This window comes from Dipteris shenzhenensis, chromosome 33, assembly GCF_047967505.1.
Source record: "Dipteris shenzhenensis isolate YYH24624 ecotype China chromosome 33, Dip_SZ_1.0, whole genome shotgun sequence".
NCBI classification, from domain to species: domain Eukaryota; kingdom Viridiplantae; phylum Streptophyta; class Polypodiopsida; order Gleicheniales; family Dipteridaceae; genus Dipteris; species Dipteris shenzhenensis.
This window is the reverse complement of record NC_141628.1, coordinates 22,646,640-22,670,299: the sequence shown is the minus strand read 5'-3', so window position 1 is coordinate 22,670,299 and position 23,660 is coordinate 22,646,640.

The window sequence follows — 23,660 nt, the reverse complement described above, 5'->3', positions numbered from 1 at the left end:
AGCCAAAGGATCATGGCACCAAGGGGAGGTGTTGAGAGTTGTGGTGCCATGACCACATAATTAGAGGCTAAGGTATGGTATAGGAAAGAATCAAAGTAGCCACCCTAGGATGTGGACTACATAATGTGGAGATGTGGATTAAGGATATCCACAAAGAGAGATGTGGATCAGAGGATCCCACATGTGTTGACTATTCTAAAGGCTCTCTCTATATAAGAAGCCTATCATGTATTGTTGATTACACATTGTAATGGATTGAGTGTTTGCTACCCTATGTCTCTCTTGTGGTGCTTTGACCTCTTTAATCCCTCAATTTGTCACCTTACTCCAGGTGTAGAGCCCTTGAAGCTTCTTCTGCAACGTGGTCTCCTTCGAAACATCCCCCCCATGGGTGGTCAGTGGGGCCATTGTCACACAAATGGCTCTTCTCAGAGGCCTTACAGGAAAGGACTCCTTCTTGATGCGGAGCCTCTTCAGAGTTTGGCAACGATTGGCAGGGGGTCTTATTCGGGCTAGTCCTCACTTTTCTAAGGAGTTTGCATGATAGCATCTGCTTTGGCACCCGGAGGTCCAAGATCAGGATGGTTGCTGAGATTGCTCTCAACGGAAGCAAGAACGGAAGAGGGAGAGAGAGAAACAGAGAGCCACACAAGTTTTGGTGGGTGCAGAAACCCCTAATCTTCTTTTTCATTCATTTATATATGTGTTTGAGTATTGTACATAACCGGGGTAAAGGCACAGTGACCTTTAACCTCCACAACCTCCCACTTAAACGATAATGTGCCTTTAAGGGAGAACAACCAGTGAGCATACTATCCAATGCCCATCAATACACGACAATACTCAAACCGCTGACTAGGTAGATTCTTCATCAGCATATCTGTAGGGTTATCATCTGTATCATGGATGATTTTTTCGCGTTAGTTTCGTTAATAAGCGAAAGTTTTATATGGCTTGTGAAAGTTTATATGCTTTTATAAAAATAAGAGCTTAGTATATTCGCCAGAATCTGAAACTAAAATTAAAAAAAGAGCTAAGTTTAGCCTTTAAGATTATAAAATTATAAATAAAGTCCATGAAAATTCGCCAAAGTTTTATATAATAGATAAATATATTTGGAAACTTTCGCCAACATATTATATATACAATTTAAAAATTTGGGTGGATCTATAGAATTAAGCACCAAAAGAAGACTTGTGCAATCAAGTATAATCTAGTGTTAACATTTAATGTTTGCCTCGGGGGAGTCACTCATCATATGTAACCCTATCACGTGAGTTCAACAGATGGGTTATTATTAATTTCATTACTTACAGATATATATATACATAAGGAAGTAAATTAAGGCCTAAATGTTAAAATACAGAAGGGTAGTGAAAATTACAAAAGTTTCAGAAGCTTGAGTGGTTTATGTTCTGTGATGGTTGAAATCCCTACCTTGGATTATTGTGGTGATATGTAATCTTTATAATCTTTCACATTTTTTATATGATGGGAGCATATGTCTAGGTTTGCTAGCCATGGATTATTGGTTTTTAAATCTATGCCCTGTTTAAATTTATGCGGTGATCAAAGAATTGATGCTCATATTTTTCCTAATTTGGAAGAAATTTTAAGTCGGTAATTTGTGATTTTCTTATTAAAGTGTTATTGTTTCATCCAACTAATTAGTAGGTGGTTTAGCAAAGTTGCTTTCATAGAAGGGTCCCAAAGGTTATATGCTCCTATACGTTATTGCATTTAATATATTTCTGATATATGGCTATAATACGGTTGGCATGTATTACCAATTAATAATAAATATTTGAGTTATAAAAATAAAGTGTTTTAGGTTTCCTCTAGGTTCCTTATCTCAGTTATAAATGTCATGACATTTAATTAATTAGGTAAAAGTGACATTCAACCTTTCTAATTGTTTTGTATATATTTACTTATAGATCTGTATTTTTATATAATTCACACTTTCATCTAGAAGTAGTATCTTTCGCTTTGAGTTCACTTCATCATAGTTATAGATAATTATATATTAATTTTCACACACACACGCACACAGAGTTTGATATCAATTGGTAGTAAGATCCCTTCGTATTAGAGTCTAATAGCTTCTCAATTTCTTATCCTGTGGTCCTTGATCTTGCATTTAGTTGGTCTACACGAGGTCTACACTAAGGGTTATCTTCCTAGCTGGCTTTAGATATAAATTATATATTTATATAATCTAATTTCATTTATATATTTATCTAAGTGCATATAGACACAGACTTCATTTCATTTCTTTTAGTTAATCTTGTAGCTAATTTTAAAGTCTTGGTTCATTAGAGTTAGAGTGGGCAGGTTAGGCTTTAGGGATATCTCGGGTCTTGTGATCTTAGTTTTGATTTCTTATTGGGTGGCCTTTCTAGTTGTTTTAATCTTTCTTTGTATTTATCTAAGTGCATAGGTTTGATTTCTTTTAGTTAAGCTTGTAATGAATATTTATTATTATTATTTGTTGTTGAAGATTAGTGAAATAAGCTTCTCTTGGGCGTTTTTGGGTTCTTATATATATTTTAAATTCTTTTACCATCTATTTATATAAAGTTATATAATTTTATTAGAGGTCCTTTTGTAAAAAAAATTACATTAAAACAATCCTAGTCTCTTGAAATAGTTAGACCATATGATCTTCTTGTGATAGGTGAGCTTACTTGAGTGGCTCAATCATTAATATCATCGACTCTACCAGCATGGCCAATTCGTGCGATTAGAAAGAAGTGGATGAACAAAACAAATCTTGGAGGGCTGTCATTATGGGCCTCCTTCTTTGATTAATGGAGGACTAATGATAGGCTCCCAGTCAAGCTTTGGGACCCCACACCTCCTCTGCACATAGCCGTCTTCATCCAGCTAGATTTTGTGGTTCATCTCCATCTTTTACACAATCCTCCTTCGTCTTTCCGCCACCCCCACTCACTCCACCACTCCTCCTCCGCCTCCCCTCACTCCACCACTCCGCCGTCTTTTTGCCACCCCCCCTCTGCTGCTGGTGCTGCACCACTAGGTTGTACTTTAAATTGTTAATTGTACTTATCTAGGTTTTGACACCTAGTCATTTATTTGGCTTTCGGTGTCATTGTAGCTTGGATATGAAATGATTGCATATGCTATTTACTTCAAAATTCTTGGGTAGTAGTGTAGCTTGGATATGAAATGGTTGCATATGGTTGTATGTGTCTCATGGCTTGACCAACCCTATCCTCTTGTTGACCAAGGTTACTGTACCTCGGTTTCGGTTACCTTGACCCAAGGTGGGTGATGTGGCAGCCTTGTGATCAATGTGGTGACCAAGGGGATAAGGCCAACCCTATCTGCCACATGGCTTTTCCACGTGTCATATTTTTGGACCAAGGTAGAGATAACGTTATCCTTGGTCTGTATGCAGGTGGCCAGCTATGGAGACGCGATGATGTGGAGTCTGTGAAGGTGATGGAGCGTCTCAGCTCTGGTGCGCGGGATGTAGGAGCTTAGGTTAAGGCTTGGAGAAGCTGCTACATCGCTGGAGAGGGCTTTGTTGTGGTGAGCTTTCCAATTTGGGAGGCCACGTCTGAATAGCTTCACTACGGCTGCTCTTTACGAGCAGACTCGCCTCCAGCAAGCTTCACATACAGAGCCTGGTGGGCGTAGCTGAAGGAAAAGGGAGTCGAAATCATGGAGCTGTCGTTGATGAAGCTAGGCCGATGGGAGGCAGATTTTGTTTGCCAAGGAGGTGCCGATAGAGCGGCTGTTGGAGTAAAGGTTGTCAAGGATCGTTGACGGTGCGGCTAGCTGGAGTGCTAGTAGAAGGTCTACTGGCCCGTAGGTTTGGAGTAGCAAGTCGTGCTTACGGCTTATTGATGGCCAGCATAGCTTTCTGGATGGACGAGGAAGCCGTTGCTGCTGTGGCTAGTCGGTTGTTTGGGACTAGCTAGAGATCAATGAGCCAGCCATTTGGAGTCGCGCAAGGCAGAAGAAGTCACGGGAGCTTGAAGTCATAGGATCTTGAAGGCTGAGGCTGTTGACGCGACTAAGTGCAGCAAGAAGGTAGGAAGCGCCGTTTACTGAAGCATGGAACTTAAGGTCCAGTTGACCCATAGACATGAATAGAAGGAGTCGTTGCATGCGGGCGAGCAGTAGATGGTCACGGCTGCCAGTAGTTGTATGTTGATGCCGCTTGAGGATGAGCCACCTTGTGTGGCTAGTGCTAGCTGTAGGAGTTGCAGGAGCTGCAGTCCTGCTTGCTTGTTGAAGATATTTGGCTTGTTGAAGCTAAGTTGATGCAGCTAATTGTCTCGTACAGTAGAGTCTAAGAGACTCTCTCTCTCTCTCTCTCTCGTGCATAAAAGAGAAGAATATATCTCACATGCAATGAAGCAGTAGTGACTCTAAGGTTAGTGGTTACCTCTTTTTGCTTTTTATTACATGTTTATATGTTGAAAGTTGCCACATGGCAGATCACCCACCCACGTTAATGTGGTAGTCTTGCTACCACATAAGCATTGGCCATGGAGGCATCCTTATCCATGTTATTAGCAGGCTGCCAAGACATCTAATAAAACATGTATTTGCTATACTTTAGCTTTGTAATGCTATTTTTGCATTATTGGATATACAGGTACTACAAATTCTTCCAACTACTTTCTTTTGGTTTCTCTAAAAGGGGGTTTCTTATGTGTTGTCTTTCGTTTGTGCAGTGACGGTTGCTTTGGGGCAGCTCCTTCTTTCTCGTAAAGCTTCAGCCAGAGTTCTAGTCAGGTGCCAGGCAAGTTTTTTGTACTTATTATGATGTTTTTTTCCTCAGTATCAGGTCTGTTGTTTTCTTAGGCCATCTTTGCTTCCTTTTTACCTCATATGATTGCAACCTGATTGCTGCATTTGTTTTTTTTTGAGAGCTTGAATCTATTCTTTGACCTGCATGAACTTTATGCTAAATAGTAAATGTAGAATTATTGATTCAACTTTCAACTGCTTGTTCTTTGACCCAAATTTTGCAAGCATCTAAGTAGTCATTGCACTGTAATATTTTACAGATTTACGCCCAACCATGACTCAAAGACAAACAACTCTTTTTGCTTTTCCTAGAATGACCAGATTGATCCCTCCTATTAATTGTCCCTTGGATTTGTGCAGGTCACCAAGGAGACTCTCTTTTTCCTTTGTGCCTAGTTAGCAATCCAAAATCAAAACTATAATTGAAATAAAGGTATAATAGCTTTTCTTTCTCTGCTTAATAACCCATCTGTTGGCAAATTTTCGATAAGTTGATAATGTTTTTTTGGGGGGGGGTTTCTTCTTCACGTACGTTCGATGTAGTGTCGTCTTTTCATATAGTATGTCAATGTCATAACTTCTTTATTCTTGATATTACATGACTATTAGATATCGACGTGGTGTCGTATATAGCCTTTCGACATAATACGTCGATCATCTGATTTGTAATGTAATATTTGAGTCAATTACTTGGGCCATGCATTTGCATGGTGCTTATCTTTCCGCATTGGATCGTATTACTCGATTATATGTGCGGTTAAGTAAGTAAGTCTGCATTTCGACATTTGGTTGTAATATTCAACCTTTGATGTCGTTACAAGGACTCCTTCTCATTGTTTTGAAACTAGCTCGACACTTGGTCGTATCATTCGGCTGTATGTGTCGTCTCTCAACCTTAGAAGAGTAATAGAATTCAACACTTTGTCGTTTATTCGACTTTTGGTGTTGTTTCTTAGATATATAATTTATAAAATAAGTAGGCTTCAACACTAGGTCGTTTATTCGGCTTTCAGTGTTGTCGTAGCTTATTTTATAAAACAAATGTTTAAACTTCGACACATGGTCATTTATTTGGCTTTCAATGTCGTTGTAGGTTATCAGTGTTGTAACTTGTATGATAGTTTCGGCTTCAACACTTGGTCGTTTATTCGACTTTTGATGTTGTTGTCCTCTTTGGAAATATTTTGTGTAGAATATAGGGAACCATTGCATAAATGCTAGTGTGTAGAGGTTGTAAACTTTCCAATAGATATACATCTTAGATTCATGCTCATACATCTAAGGTAACAATGCTAGAGCCAATGATATTTGTGTCTTTGATTAATGCCTATCCATGGGGTCTTTGAAAGCTGCATATGTATAAGGATTCTAAGTTGAATCTTATCTTTAATCAATTGTGGGTCATCAACCATTGGATATTATTTGAAATACTCTTCCAATGTTGATTATCTAGTGTCTAACACACACTTCTCCACACACTCAAATGGTAGGCCCATGCAAGCATGATGCAAATTTCATAAGAATGGAGTTCGTTGTGTTCTTTATTGTAATTAACTTTGTGTTCATTGATTATTTAAAATATGAATATATTTTAGATTCTCTCTCAATACTTGGTTTTTTCATGCATGTTTTGCCAGAAATCCTTTTGTGAAAAGATGCAAGCAGAGCAAAGGAAAAATTGGCTCAAAGTCATTAGGCAGCATCTTTGTATAGGGATAAGTAAGATGAGCAAGGAGCAAATAACAGACATAACTAGCAATGCAATACGGATAGAGTGTTTCTACAATGAGGTCATAGCCAACACAATGGGAGAGACGTTGCCCAAGAGTGAAATGAATGAAGGTGGAGTACGTCACATGATCAATAGCATCATAGGAAATATGAAGAAATGTGCAGAAGACTTGCGAGATGACGTGCCTCCTAATATTGACATGGAAAAATTAGGTTTTTGGGATTTGAAGTGGAAAGAGGAGAAGGGTAGAAGCAAGAGGGCAAAAGACATAGATTCACATTTCACTATTTCGAAGAGAGTGCGATATGAGCAATCAAAACATTCATGTGATCCAACTTCTGAGGCATGGTTGGCTATTGACGGTAGTCGCGGGGATGCTTCTCACAAAGCACATTCATTTAGGAATGGTGATTGTTCAATTGTGTTAGGTATCCCCCATGAGGCTATAGAGGAGGGTGAGAATCTTGGTGCTGGCTCATTTGGAGTATGCTTTAAAGTCACTTTTAATGGCATCTCTTTCTTTCCTCGAAGTATTACTTATGCGGCAAAGCGCTACAAAGGGAACATGTCTCACACCTTAAAGTCATTTGACAAAGAATATGGAATGCAAATCTTACATCCAGGTATTGTGTTAGAGTTAGCTCAAATGTCCACCTCTCATGTAACCCACCAATATTCTGTGTACCCAATGTTGTAAGGCCCCCATATGAGGAGAAGCCATGATGGGTATCAGATATTGGGAGGGATCCCCAGTTTAGACACTGGAAGGGGTCTTAGAGTAGACCAGATGGTTATGAGACGGCTTAGGAGCCAAGAGTAGATACCCGTCTGCACAAAGGGGGGGTTCGGGGGGGCGATAGCCCCCCCGATAGCAGGGGGTCCGAGGGGCGCAGGCCCCCGGTGGGGGTCTGGGGGCAAAGCCCCCAGCGGCAGGGTCCGGGGGCTGCCGGTAGCCCCAGGCCCGACGGTATGACCTATGCGCGATCCTTCATCTGCCCGACGGCATGTTTTCTGAAGGGTCGGTTGGTCTTCCAGGCCGACTGTCTATTAGGCCGACTGCCTATTACAGGGCCGACCGTCAACCACTTACACTATATAAGTGGCCACCCCCTATCATCAGATCACCAGTTCTTCACGCTCATAGTCCTCCGTCCAGCATCTGTCTAGATCACCATCGAAGCTCTGTCTGTAGAGCGCACGGGTGGACAGCCAACCATCAGTTGTATCAGCAGTTTGGTATATCAGAATTTTTTGTATTCTCTCCAGCTTTCCATCGTGTACTTGCGTTTTGTTGTTATCTTCCGCTGCGTACTATTTTCTTACATGGTATCAGAGCTCAGGCTATCTGAGTAACGACTTTATTGCAAGTTCAACGAGCTTTGTTAGCAAAGGCTACTAGGAGTGATGGCTGCACCAACCCCGTTGCGAATTCGTCCACCTGCCTTCAATGAAGGCAAGCTCGATGGGACGAATTATACTTTGTGGAAATTCAAGATCAGCGCGATCTTGGATTCATATGAGCTTCTGGATACTGTTCTGGGATTGGATCCAGAACCGGTTGGATCACCGAATCCAAACAACCCCAACGTCATAACGCCACCGAATGCAGATCTTCTTCGGGCATGGAAACGAAGGAACGCAGATGCACTCTGCGCTCTTGTTACCAGTTCAAGTGATTCTGTTTTGACTCTGATTCAGCACACAGACAAGGCAAGTGAGGCTTGGAACATACTGAAAGGTCAGTATGAAACGCGGAATCAGACCAGAATTCAAAATCTGGAGAATATGCTTGCTGCAGAGAGGTGCTCTGATGGAGAATCAGCTGAGACATTCATCACACGGATCAAGAATCTACGTGATCAGATGGCGGCGGTTGGGATTACAAAGACCAGCGAAGAGTTGGCCAGAAGGTGCATTCGGATCCTTCCACAAAAGTACGATGCGTTGGTCACGACACTCAACACGCAGGTAAGAAATCCACCCCTCACTTTTGAAGAGTTCAGCGCGATGCTTCTAGAGGAGGAGATGCGAATGAAGACCCGCGATGGCGGAAGTGATGCAGCATTCTCAACCACATCCAAAGGGAAGGGTGGAGAGAAGAAGAATGGTAAGAAGAAGAAGTTTTCAGGTAAGTGCCACTACTGCAACAAAAGCGGTCACATGATCAAGGATTGCAGAAAGAAGCAGCAGGACGAAAAGAATGGCACTACACAGTCTTCTTCGAAAGGCAAGGAATCTGCCAACACAGTTGAAACTGAGTTGGAGCTATGGGTTGCAATTGAAGAAATATGCTCCTCAACAGAAGTTTCAACAACGAATGATTCGTGGCTCCTTGATAGTGGAGCGTCCCGTCACATGACCAGAAAGAAGGACTGGTATAGCTCTTTCAAGCCTCTACAAGAGCCCATGAACGTGACGGTCGGTAATAATGCACAATGCCCTGTGGAAGGTACAGGTACTATCTCTCTTTCCATTCAAGAGGGTGAAACTAAAGAGCTTTCTGATGTATTACTAGTTCCTCAGCTAAAGAAGAACTTGCTTTCGGTTGCTGCGATAACTGATCGCAACTTGGACGTACGTTTCAAGAGGACCGGAGCAGAAATCCTTAATGCAGCGGGCAAGGTGGTCGGCAAGGCAGTAAGGAAGAACAATCTCTACGAGCTGACGGCACTAACAGTCTCTTCAGGAGTGGGCATCAGTAAGGTATGGCATGAAAGATTTGGTCATCTTAGTTATCCTATTCTTTTGGAAATGCAGAAAACAGGGATGGTTGCACACTTGCCTGCACTCTCAAAGGTGCAGGAACCTTGTGAAGCTTGTATGATGGGCAAGCAACAAAGGAAGGCTTTTCCACATGAGAGCGGCTATCGGGCAAAGGCTCCTCTAGAATTGGTTCATGCTGATCTCAGTGGGAAAGCTCCGACTCAAGCTTTGGGGGGATGTAACTACTATATGCTTATCGTCGACGACTACAGTAGATACATGTGGGTGTATTTTTTACGAGATAAGGCTGAAGCTCTTGGAAAATTCAAACAGTGGCAAAAGATGGTGGAAAACGAAAGCGGGCTGAAGGTAAAGAAGCTTCGCACGGATCGAGGAGGAGAGTTCCTGTCAAAAGAGTTCGACACATACTTGCACGAGAATGGCATTAAGCGCCAACTCACGACTGCACATACTCCGCAACAAAATGGTGTTGTAGAGCGTCGCAATCGTACTGCCATGGAGATGGCACGATGCATGGCACTAGGTAAAGGATTGCCTAAGTCTTTTTGGGCTGAGGCAGTCAATACAGCAGTCTACATCCTCAATCGAAGCTTCACAAAGGCCTTGACGGGCAAAACACCTTTGGAGGCTTACTCAGGTAAAAAGCCTTCCGCTTCTCATTTCAGAACATTTGGATGTGAGTGTTTTGTTCATGTTCCAGATAGCACCAGAAAGAAATTAGATCCAAAGAGCAGAAAGTGTATCTTCATGGGCTATAGCCAGGAGTCAAAGGCGTACCGGCTATATGATCCAGAGGCAAAGAAGATCGTGGTCAGTCGTGATGTGGTGTTTTGGGAACAGCCACATACAGTGGAGGAGGAGGTATGCCCTTCCACTTTATCATCAGCCGTAAAAGTAACTCACCTTGTGCCCGTATCTAAAGCAGAGTTGCAGAATGAGGAGGAGTACTTCGAGGAACAGACTCCACCAACACCACAACATGCCTTGGCTCCACAAGGTAAGCCACTTCCAAAGTGGGCAAGGCAGCTCTTTGATGAGAAGAATCCGGTTCCAGACTTGGCGGAGTCATCTGCAGATGGACTTCGACGATCAAAGAGGATAGAGGAGCAGAAAAGGGCTTCTGAACACATAGTCAATATGGCCTTGATGGCTGAGATTATGAAAGTTCAAGAGCCTACGAATTTGGATGAGGCAATGGCGGATCCAAATTGGAAAGCTGCCATGCAAGAGGAGTATGACAGCATCATGAAGAATCAGACTTGGGACTTGGTTGATCGTCCAGAAAAAAGGAAGATCATTGGTACCAAATGGGTATGGAAGGCCAAGTACAAATCTGATGGATCTTTGGAAAAGTACAAGGCTAGGCTTGTTGCACAAGGATACTCTCAAGTTGAAGGCTTTGATTTTGAGGATTCCTTTGCTCCTACAGCAAGGATGACAACTATTCAGGTGGTACTTGCCTTGGCTGCTCATAAGCAGTGGCCGGTGTTTCAAATGGACGTGAAATCTGCGTTCTTGAATGGACATCTCAAGGAGGAGGTATATGTGTTCCAGCCACCAGGATTTGAGGTGCCCAATTCAGAGAACAAGGTTTGCAGACTAAAGAAGGCATTGTATGGGCTGAAACAGGCCCCAAGGGCATGGTACCAACGGATTGATAGCTTTCTCATATCTATTGGTTTCTCAAAAAGTGCTTCTGATGCTAACCTGTATGTTTGTAAGCAGGATGGCAAGTATGTGGTAATAATCCTTTACGTGGATGACTTGATCATCACAGGAGATCATGAGAAGATGCTGCAACAGTTGAGGGAGTCGTTGAGTTCCGAGTTTGAGATGACAGATTTGGGGCTCATGCACTTTTGCCTCGGCATTGAGGTTTGGCAAAAATCTGGCAGGATTTTCATCTCTCAGCAGAGATATGCTCGCGAGATCTTGAAGGCATTCGGTATGACCGAGTGTAAGGACGTGGTCTCTCCCATGGAGGTGAATGGTAAGCTCTCAGTGGAGGATGCATCACCACTTGTCGACATCAAGGAGTATAGGAAACTTGTGGGGAGTCTCATTTTTCTGTGCAACACTAGACCTGATATCAGCTTTGCAGTTGGTGTACTTAGTAGGTTCTCAAATCAACCTCGAGAGAACCATTGGAAAGCAGGGATGCGTGTGCTAAAGTACGTGAAAGGTACACTGGAGTATGGCATTACCTACAGAGTAGGGAAGACCTTGGCGGGTTACTGTGACTCAGATTGGGCGGGAGATTGTGATTCTAGAAAGTCAGTTTCTGGATATTGTTTCTCACTTGGTTCAGGAGTGTTCTCTTGGATTAGCAAGAAGCAACCAACAGTGGCACTATCTTCGACGGAAGCTGAGTACAAGGCAGCATGCATTGCTGCTTGTGAAGCAGTTTGGCTAAGGAGGATCCTGCAAGACATAGGAGTTCCAATCGAAGATGCGACGGTTCTGAAATGCGACAATCAGAGTTGCATGGCCATTGCAAAGAATCCTGTGTTCCATGCTCGTACAAAGCACATAGAGATCCAGTATCACTACGTACGAGAGCTCATCGAGGATGGAGTCATAGAGCTGGAGTATTGTCCCACAGAGGATAATTGCGCAGACATCTTCACAAAGGCTCTTGGGAGTGATTTATTGTTGCGGCATCTACATCGACTCGGCATTGGTCCGATCACATAGTTCATCTTCGGGTGAACATTGAGGGGGGGTGTTAGAGTTAGCTCAAATGTCCACCTCTCATGTAACCCACCAATATTCTGTGTACCCAATGTTGTAAGGCCCCCATATGAGGAGAAGCCATGATGGGTATCAGATATTGGGAGGGATCCCCAGTTTAGACACTGGAAGGGGTCTTAGAGTAGACCAGATGGTTATGAGACGGCTTAGGAGCCAAGAGTAGATACCCGTCTGCACAAAGGGGGGGTTCGGGGGGGCGATAGCCCCCCCGATAGCAGGGGGTCCGAGGGGCGCAGGCCCCCGGTGGGGGTCTGGGGGCAAAGCCCCCAGCGGCAGGGTCCGGGGGCTGCCGGTAGCCCCAGGCCCGACGGTATGACCTATGCGCGATCCTTCATCTGCCCGACGGCATGTTTTCTGAAGGGTCGGTTGGTCTTCCAGGCCGACTGTCTATTAGGCCGACTGCCTATTACAGGGCCGACCGTCAACCACTTACACTATATAAGTGGCCACCCCCTATCATCAGATCACCAGTTCTTCACGCTCATAGTCCTCCGTCCAGCATCTGTCTAGATCACCATCGAAGCTCTGTCTGTAGAGCGCACGGGTGGACAGCCAACCATCAGTTGTATCAGCAGTTTGGTATATCAGAATTTTTTGTATTCTCTCCAGCTTTCCATCGTGTACTTGCGTTTTGTTGTTATCTTCCGCTGCGTACTATTTTCTTACATATTGTCAGATGCATAGGATTTACTAGAAGCTTGCCTTGGATCAACATTTTTCCATACTTCAATGGAGGGAGTATTGGAGACATGATGATGCAGCTACCCTTTGAGAAAGGGACTTTCAGAAAGCAAGTGTTATGCTTAAAAGGCAATGGAGTCACTAGGAGAGAACCAGATCCAATACTAAGTGATGTACAGCTTACGAGATTAAAGGCATTTGTGGAAGCTACCCCAGACATCATACACGCATTGGTTGATGCATTAGCAGTTGTACACCAAGAAGGCATTATACATTGTGATCTACACCCTTTCAATGTCATGCTAGATTTTACCAAGAATCATAGTCCACGGGTTGGCATCATTGATTGGGGATTGCTGCTTCGATACAGTGAATCAAGAGAAGCTGTTAATTTTGTGAAGCGTACTCCAGATATGGATGATGTGACTTATAAGATCAAGAAGAGTACAGCAATAAGACAAAATCGACTCCGGCCTTGGCAAGCTCCAGAATAATCGACCCTGAGAACACCAATGCTTACAGTAAAGAATCAGATGTGTTTGCCATGGGATACATGATTAAAGAGGTTATTAATTTTTATAAGGAGTGTAAGGAATACTACTTCAAAGAGGATTACACAAAACAGTCAGCATGGAGTGGCAAGTTGCGGCAGATTTATTTCAATGCAACTAACTATATGTTTGTGGAAAAACAAAATAGAATGACACTGGCTGAGATGAATAATCGACTAGCAAGATTTAACACTCAACCCCATGCATGTTTGCGGCCTGCAGTTGAGATGATGCCTCAGTTTTATTAATCCGATTTTATTATAAAGCTACTCTTGGACAATTATGTTTATAAACTATAATGTTACTCTTTCAATGCATTTTGAATACTAGTATATGCATCTATACTATTTGAATTCAATAAAGTACTATAATCTATATATTTTTTAAATTCTCAAATTTTTATCTTCGTGCTGTAACTTCTTGCATTTTGAATACTAGTATATGTGTTTATAGTATTTGAATTTAATAAAGTGTAAAGTGTCTTAGAATGTATTTTTATTTTTTTTCAAAATTTTATATTTTTGTATTAGAATTGTGTATTAATTTGGGAAGAGTTTGTGTTTATTATGATTAAACTCAAACCCATGAGTCACCATGAGTCATGCATACAAATTTTTATTATAATGATTAAATTTAAACTAACCAGTTATGCACAAATTGGCAATCTAAATTTTGCAGGTCATGCACACACAGGTGGAGGGGGGTTATAATTAAGGTTCTCATTTTATTTTGAAGTACATCGGTCTCCTATCATGGCATCTTTTTTCAGGATTCAAGTGATTGACTATGATAATAAGGAGGAATTAGGTGTTGTTAGGGTGACAAGAGACACAGGTCATCCCACATTCTCTCATGTTCGTGAACAAATTGAAGGTGATGAGCTTCTATTGGAACCCTTTGAGTTTGTTGAGGACGAATATATAATAACCAAACGGCAAGAGGAACGATGGACAATCAATGATCAACTCTTAGTGCACATCAAGAGAAGTCTATGCCGCATAGAGGAAACTCCTTATCCATGTAAAAGACATTGCACTCAACTAGCTGATGACATAAATCTTGATGCCCAAGTGCACATGTCTTCAAAGCTTTCTAGTAGATTACTAAGCCCAACTATTCTTGAATGTTGGCAACGTGAATCTGATAGAGTTAGATCAAAGCTAAGGGAAATGGTAGTGTCAAGGGATGATAAGTTTGAGTTGCATTCTGAGGACTTCAATGGGGTGCCCCATGTGCGAATTTGGTGTCATGAGTGTAATGAACTTTATGGTAAAGGATTGATAGAAGGCAAGCATGCAGCATACAATTGCTTCTCTAACTTCATGAGATTTCACATATTGGAAAGTAAAAAGCATGAGCTCAGGTATATGGTTGCTCGAGGACTACGAAAAGAAGATATGCCCAAAGTAGTGCATCAACCGAGAAAGGATGACAAAAGAGAGATAGAAGATGCGATAGAGAAGATGAAATCTTTTATGTCCACAGATGAAGGTATTATTTGTTCCTTTATTCCTCAATCAGTATTTGCCATCTTCTTACATTAAGTCTCTTACTCATCTCCTGAGCTTCAATGTTTTTCTAGGAGAGGTGTGTATAGCCCTCAGTCAGACATATATGCATTAGGATGGATAATTACAGAGATTATACAGTTTTGGGAAGATGCAATTGGGTATTTTGAACAGTCTCGCCACATGCCTGATAGTGCACTATTAAAGTGTATTAAAAAACATGCCTTTGAAAAGATGATGACTGAGAATTCTTTAGAGAGAATAGCACTTATGGATACCTATAGAATCCTATCAACATTTGGATGTAATGCAAGTCTAGCAATGCGACCCCTTGATGAGATGAATGTTGCTTTGAAGCTAGCAACATAGAAAATATACTCAGTCTACCTTTAAATGTTGCTTTGGATGTAATGCAAGTCTAGCAATGCAGCCCCTTGATGAGATGAATGTTGCTTTGAAGCTAGCAATATCTTGTTGTTGTATTCATGTGGTGGACTTATATTCATTTTGTATTCATATAGTAGATTTGTATGAAAATAAATTAAAGTATTTCTTCTCTTGGAAGGTGTGTTATACTTGATTTGCAACACACGTGAAGTGCACATAATTTTATAAGGATAAGAATTATTATGCTATTTTTTCAGCATGTGTTTAGAGAAAAGAAATTATGTTCTATTTTATGTTCAACTAATAAAGACATAATTTTTTAAACAGGTACTTATCATGGGAAGAAAGAAGAAAGTTCAAGCTCTAGAGAAAAATACAAAAATGACATCTTTCTTATTACCTTCCACATCATTGGGCACTAATATAAACATGTTTACAACATCAAGTACACCAGAGAATTTACTCTCAAGTGCATCATCCATGAATCATGAAGCAATTTATGGGACTCCTGAACATGCTCCGGGCACAATGCATCATGCTAGAAATCAATGTTCTAGATCACTATTTAACGATGATAGTTTTAACAGGGATTTGAGTTTTCAAGTCTTGGAAGCAGGGAAGATAGGATCACAAAACTGTAATCAAGGGAATGCAATTGGAATTGAAAATTCATCAGCTGGCACATCATTGACAAATAATGAGGTAGTGGATTTAACTGGATTGGAAAGTGGAAAAATGTCAGAATCAGTATCATCAATGTCAACACCAACTGAAGAAGCCATTGATAATGCATCACAAGGTTGCAACTCTTCAAGTAAGCAGAAGAGAAAGAGAGCTTGGGATATTCGTAGGAATTTTCAAGAAGATTGGGTAGCGGTTAGACATAGAACAAGTGGACACTGGGGATGCACCAAAGTGGGCCATTTGTAAAATATGCACATGGGCAAGGAAAAAGGAGGCACGGTTACAATTGAAGATTGATACAATTGAGAAGCATTGTGGGAAGGTTTACAAGACTGTAGAAGATACAAGTAATGAAAAGAAAGTGATCAAAGAATGGGACAAGGAAAATAACCGCCACTTAAAAAATGAGATTGAGTACAATAAGTTCTTGCTTGCACAAGAGTCTAGCAGAAATAAAAGTGAAGGATCATTGAAAAAGCGTTGGGAATGTATCGATGATCAGGTTGATAGAGAAAAGATAGTGCAATTCTCAACTATCATGCAAATATTGAAGCAAGGCCACTCACTGATAGACTTCTCGGGTTACCAATCATATCTTCAATTTTTGGATGTGCAACAGATATGGCTAACCACATGAACGAAGTCATAATTGAAGATTTAAAGGAGACTTTAAAACTTGCAGAGTTTTTTTCTGTGTCATTGGATGAGTACACAGCTGTGGATACTACATCGTGGTTGGGAATGCATTTGTACGTGGTGGAAAACAATAAGAGAAAACCATATTTTTTACATGTACACAAACTTGATTCACAATCCAATGCTAATAACTTAGTGCAAGTTTTGATCCAAGCTTTAAAAGAGTATGGAGGTGTGACAGAGTCTGAGATGGTCAAGAAACTTGTTTGTTTTGCATGTGATGGTGCTTCAGTCTTGCAAGGTTGTCGGAATGGTGTCTCTGTACAAATAGAAACAAAATATGCTCCTTACTGTGTTGGGATACATTGTATGGCTCATCGCACAAATCTAGCTTACAAAGTTGTGTCCACATTTCCATCAGTACAACGAATCGAGACGTTGGTTAAAAAAAGCTACTCTTACTTTTGCAAGAGTCCAAAAAGATACAATCAATTTAGAGTTATTGCAGAAGCAGTGGGTACAAAAGGGAGGAAGATTTTGAAGAATGTGGATACTAGATGGATATCTTTGGTTCAGCCAGTGAAAAGATTATGGGATGAATACAGGACTTTGGTCTATTTAATGCACATGGAGGTAGAAGAAGAGGTTGAAAAGGCAGATATTTTGTATCATAAACTGACCAACATAGATTCGATATTGGGATTGAGTGGAATTATTCCACTTTTAGACAAAATGAATATGTTGAGTAAAATGTTGCAATCGAAGGATATTTATATCAATGAATATGTCAAGGCAATAAAACTCACTAATTTGAGTATAACAACAGCATACGATAAGAGGTCAAGCTCCAGTTTTCAAGACGAGAAATTGTTCAAAGATTGGAAAAGTTTAATAGACCTAGATGGGGATTCCTCACTTTTAACATGTGACCAGGAAGGATATGTTTGCCTTCGTGCAAACAATCAGATTTTCAGGATGACAAGAGAAAACAAACGACACAAAAGACTACAATACATTAAAAAAGAGGCTTTTTTAAAGAAAGTACAAACGGTGAAAAATGCCCTTAGTGAAGTTGCAAGTGCAGTGGTAGATGAGATTAGAAGTAGGTTTCCACGAAATGACCTAATGGAAGCATTTACCATCCTATTTCCACATTTTTGGGTCAATGGATCTTATGAAAATATCAAAGCAGGTCTAAAGAATCATTTGGATGCTCTCAAAAAACATTTTGGACGGGACATTGACATGGACAATATAAAGTACAATGGTTTGTTGGATTTTGGAAAGCTTTATTCACAATCTTCCCTTTTTGGAGAAGTCATGCACCAGCAAAGTAATTTAATGGAAAATGTTCAAATGCAAGGTTCGATGGTTCGGCTTTGGAACGAGCTCTCTCGCAGTACATTCCTACAAGATAACATTTCTGAGTACTTTAAGCTTGCAAATTTATGCCAAACCTTTATTCTTGGCTCAGTTGAGGATGAAAGGTGTTTTAGTACTCTCGGTTACTTGAAAAATAAGCTTCGTAATAAGCTAGATGATAACTTAGATCTTAGCTTGAGATTATATTCTTGTTCTTATGATGTTAGTAGCTTTCCGTATGATAGAGCATTAGCACTCTGGAAGTCAAGCTGTAAAAGAAAAGGCTATAATTAGTTTTTTTGGACTATTTAAACTAGACTTTGAGAATTTTCTTCCCCCATTGGATTTGAAGGATATTCATTATCCTTAAACAATTTTATGTTTTGCATACTCTACAGTATCCTAAATGCTAGCTATTTCATGTATTTTGAAATTATGTAAAACGGAAGAGACAGAGGTTTTAATATAATTAGTTTTTAATATATTTGCAAAAATTGAAAGTTTTTTAAATGTCCTAGAATATTTAGCCAAGTTTTGAAACAAAAATTATAACAAAAGATATAATTCGCCAATTCTTTGAAACTTTTAAAAATAATTTATGAAAAATTTCGCCAGTATATTATAATAATATATTTCTATACCTTCGATAAAAACATCCCTGATCTGTATGAACCTTGACAAGCTCTATGCGCTTGTCCTCAAGTACCTCCCTGATGAAATGGTACCTGACCTCAATGTGTTTGGACTTTGCATGAAAGACCAAATTCCATGCTAGCTGAATAGCACTCAATGTCGGTACGTATATGAATCCCCAAATCTCCCACTAGCCGATCAAGCCATATAGCCTCCTTGCAACCCTCTGTGGCTGCAACATACTCAGCCTCTGTGGTAGACAAAGAAACGCACTTCTGTACACGAGACATCCACGACACTACACCACCTGCAAAGGTGAACACATAACCAGAAGTGGATCTCCTACTATCCACATGCCCTGCATAGTCTGAATCTATGTACCCAAGTTACGCATGTCTCCTCTACCAAAGCAGATGCACATCTCCTTGGTACCCTTCATGTACCTCATGATGCACTTAATTGCCTCCCAATGCCTCTTTCCTGGATTAGCCAAATACAGGCTAACAACTCCCACTGCAAATGCAATGTGTGGTCTAGTAGCTATCATAGCAGACATAAGACTCCCAATTGCTGATGCATAAGGAACCTTGGCCATCATGGCCCTTTCCTCATCTGATTTGGGACTATCCGTATGACTGAGTTTCACATATGGAGGCAATGGAGTACTCACTGTCTTCCCCCCCTCCATATTGAAATGCTGCAATACTTTTGTAACATACTCTTTTTGTGAAAGCCAAAGGAGTTTCCTACTCCGATCATGCGTGATGCGCATACCAAGAATATGACTTGCAAGTCCCAAATCCTTCATATCAAAGGCCTCATGCAACTTGGCCTTTAATGCATCTAGCTCATAAGTATTCTTGCTAGCCAATAGCATATCATCCACATATAGTGTCAGGAGTATCAAGCTATTATCCTTAGCCCTTTTAGTGTAGAGGCAGTGATCAATTTCACTCCTCAAACCCTGGGACCGAATGAAAGCATCAAACTTCTGATACCATTCTCTAGGCGCTTGCTTAAGACCATAGAGACTCTTCTTCAGCTTGCAATCTAAATGCTCTTTGCCCTTTTCTTCAAAGCCTTCCGCTGCACCATGTAAATTTCCTCATGTAGATCCCCATGCAAGAAAGCTGTCTTGACATCCATCTGGATAAGCTCCATATCCTTTGATGCCACTAGTACAAGCACGCATCTAAGTGTGGTCATCTTCACAATCGGAGAGAATATCTCATCAAAGTCCACACTCTTTTCTTGCTTGAACCCTTTAGCGACCAAACGAGCCTTGTACCTAGGCACATCGTCACCTGTGACCTTCATTTTGTAGACCCATTTACATGGCAATGCTTTCTTTCCATGTGGCAAAGAAACCAAGTCCCAAGTCTTATTGTTCATAAGTGAACTCATCTCTGATTGCATAGCATACTCCCACTTGCGTTGATCCTCGCGCATCATAGCCTCTCTATAGCAAGAAGGCTCCCTGCAATCAGTAAGCATCACATAGTCTACCCCTAGAACAAACCTATCAGGCTGTCTAGACACTCTAGATGATCTTCTCAAGGGCATTTCAGCTTGCTATCCCACCTGCATATCAGCCACATTTGGCTCATCATTTCCACTAATAGATGATCCATCATCTACCCTTGATTGTATACCTATGGGAGTACTTGGTGGTACCATTTCTTGCACATTTGGTGCATGGATAGCTTGCTATCTATCAACATATGCAGGTGGATTCACATCCTGGAAAGTGATTCTCCTCATTTCCACATCCCTCATGGGTGTCTTATGCATCTTCTTTTCATTGAAGACTACATCATGGCTGCGTATGATCTTCTTTGCTTCTGGATCCCAGAGACGATAGCCCATCTCTCCACTTTCACCATAACCCAGAAAGATGCATTTCCTAGACTTAGGATCTAGCTTCTTTTGAAGCTCTTTCAGCACATGTGCATATACCTCACCCCAAATATATGCAAATGAGAGTAAGAGGGCTTCTTGCCACTCCATGCCTCTTCAGGAATACCACCATCCAAACTCTTACTAGGTGATCTATTGATACTGCATCTTCATTGCCTCAGCCCAAAAACCACCAAAAAGACTTGCATTGGAAAGCATGCATTGCAACCTTTCTTGAATGGTATGGTTCATCTTTTCTGCAACTGGATTTTGCTCTGGAGTACGAGGGGATGTGAGCTCCCTCTTAATCCCACGTGTATCATAGAAATGCTGAAAGTCATGAGAGAGAGACTCTCCACCATTGTTAGTCTATAGGCATTTAAGCATTCTACCTGACTGATTCTCAACCAAGGCCAGTCATTTCTGAAATACCTGGAACACATCACTCTTCCGAGCTATAGCATAAGCCCACACTTTCCTAGTTGCATCATCAATGAATGTCACATAGTATTCAGCCCCCCCTAATGACCGTGTAGGCATGGGACCACATACATCTGAATGCACCAAATCAAGCTTTTCAAACTCTTTCTTTCCCCTTCTTTTATGGGCTGATTTAGTCTACTTCCCATAGAGACAATGCTCACAAAATTTAAAATCAGAGAAACTCAAATGTGATACATAACCCAAATGGCATAAGAGTTTCATTCCATTCTGGCTCATGTGCCCCAACCTGCAATGCCACAAAGAAGTGCTTGGCTGCTCGGTTATTGCAACAACATGATCAAATACCCCTGATACATGTAAGGGATACAAAGTCCCACACTTGGCACCCTTGGCCAAAAGCATAGAGTCCTTCTGAATTTTCCAACTTTGAAAGCCAAAAGTGGTGTAAAAACCAACATCATCTAGCTAACCCACCGAAATAAGACTCTTGGTCAACTTAGGCACATGTCTCACATGTTTCAAAATAAATGCAGACCCATTTGCAAAAGAAAACTTTATGTCACCTTCTCCCATTGTCACATGCATAGTCATTTCCAAGATGTACACAACCTATCTTTCCACTGTCATAAGTGGAGAACCATTCCCTATGGGGAGTAACATGGAATGAAGCACCAGAATCCAAAATCCAATCTTGGGAATATGCATCATCTGAAGTGGTAAGCAACTCTGCAAATAAACTAGACATGAAGAGAACGTCATTGTCACTATCATGTGTGACTGCATTGATCTCCTCGATCTTCACTTTTCCTTTGTCCTCCCTTGGACTCTCTTCCTTTTGATTTGCACCCCAATTTGCATTCTTTTTCTTATCCTTTTGCTCTCTTTTCAGCTTGTAGCAATCCTTATTCATATGGGCCTTCTTGCCACAGTGGTAACACTCAATGTTTCGTGCCCTAGATTTGCTATGAGAGACTTCCCTCTTTCTTGGGACTTCCCCCTGAACAGTGATCTACCCCTTTGTACATTTAAGGCTGCATCCTGCTTGTTGCCATCCATAAACTTCCATCTAATCTCCTCGGCCAACAACCTACCCACAACATCATCAAATTTTAGTACTCCACCAGGTGCAAAGTTACTGACAGCTGTACGGAAGGTATCCCAGAAGGATGGCGATGAACATAAGAGAAATATTGCCTTAGTCTCCACATCAAAATTCATTTTCTGAGCCTGAAGCTGGCTGAAAATAATATTGAATTCATTCAAGTGAGAAGCAATGGAGACCCCTTCTTTCATTTGCAGCTCAAACAACCTCTTCATGAGGTAGACTTTATTAGAGGTAGTTTCCTTTTCATAAGTGGCATACAGTTTCTTCCACAAATCTTCCGTAGTCTGCTCATTTACTACTATGAAATAAACTGACTCTGCAAGATGAAGTCTAATAGTAGATTTGGCTTATGCATCCAACTCATTCCAATCATCCTTAGACATATTTGCAGGCTTAGGTTCAATCCCTGCCAAGGGTTTAATCTGCTTCTTTTGAATAAGTACATCCCTTATTTGTTCTTTCCACAAAGAAAAGTTTGTCCCATCAAACTTTTTAATGCTAAAAATGCCAAAATAGAGTGAAATATCACTAAAACTCATATCTCAAAGCATCTGACTCATGTGCATATACTATGCATCCATATGAGCAAATCTGGCCCAAAAGAAAATGCCAACTGCAATGGCAATCCAAAATGCCAATAAGTGCCAAATGACTCAAGCATAAACACCGTCCACTAGCATATGCATTAATAATATCTCATCCAAGAGAGCATAGCACTATCAGTGCATCACTTGCAATGTGTCAAAGCTGTCCCTCAGCATAAAATAGCATCCCATAAAAATAGCATCCCACAAGGCAATTTTGGCCTATTAGCACATCCAATAAGGACGCAATGCATCCAAATGGCCTATAAATCATCCACTGCAACCCAATGCACACCACGAATGAGTGCACACTACTCAAACTACAACCAGAGTGATTTGCATAAGGTATGCTCAAGAAATCATAGTCCCACGGTAATGACCGCTACTAAAAATAGAACCTGAGATGCCTCAAAACATGGGCGCCATTGCATAATCGGACTCAACAAGAAAATCTGCAAATATTTCTCTTTTGTCGAAACTCCAAAATCCCAACCGATGAGTGAGAAATGGGAGTCAACACTTATCCACTGCCATGTGGCATAAATCTAAGGTTTCAAAACCTTAGAATGAAAAATGCTTAATAGAGAGACGAAATCGAATACATAGAGATCTATAACTCTAAAAATCCTCCACCAAATCGCATAAGAACTAACAGGTTGGGGTTTTTGGGCGTCCGAAATGCAATGGGATAGACGGTTTTGGAAACCCTGGTCTCAATCATTGGGTCCAACACACGGACTGAAAAAAGTTTTTGGAAACAGAGCTATTTGTAAACTCCACCGGAGTGCGAATGATGAGCAACATAGAAGTTTTAGGACTCCTGAGTCCACCAGAACTGACATATCTGCAGTAGAAACTGACACAGTGAGTCAGAAATCCAATGAAATGATCTCAGATTCACGAATGAAGGTGTTTCCAAGCTCCTGAAGTGAAGTGGACACCAAAAGCAAGCAATAGTTGCCTCTACAAGTCAATACGGAGTCTCTGTCATCGAACGAAACAGGGAAAAGCTCAAAAAACGACTTTTTTCTTTAAAAACACTTAGTAGGCTCTCAAAACCACTTCGCAAAACCAAAGTGACTTTTCCAAAGGTTCCTCCAAGGTCTCTGCACACTCGGATGCAAGTAAAGTCACCCATAAAGCTTCCCACAGAGCTTCTCCCCCCTCCCACAGAGCTGCTGAGCTTCAAGCATTCAT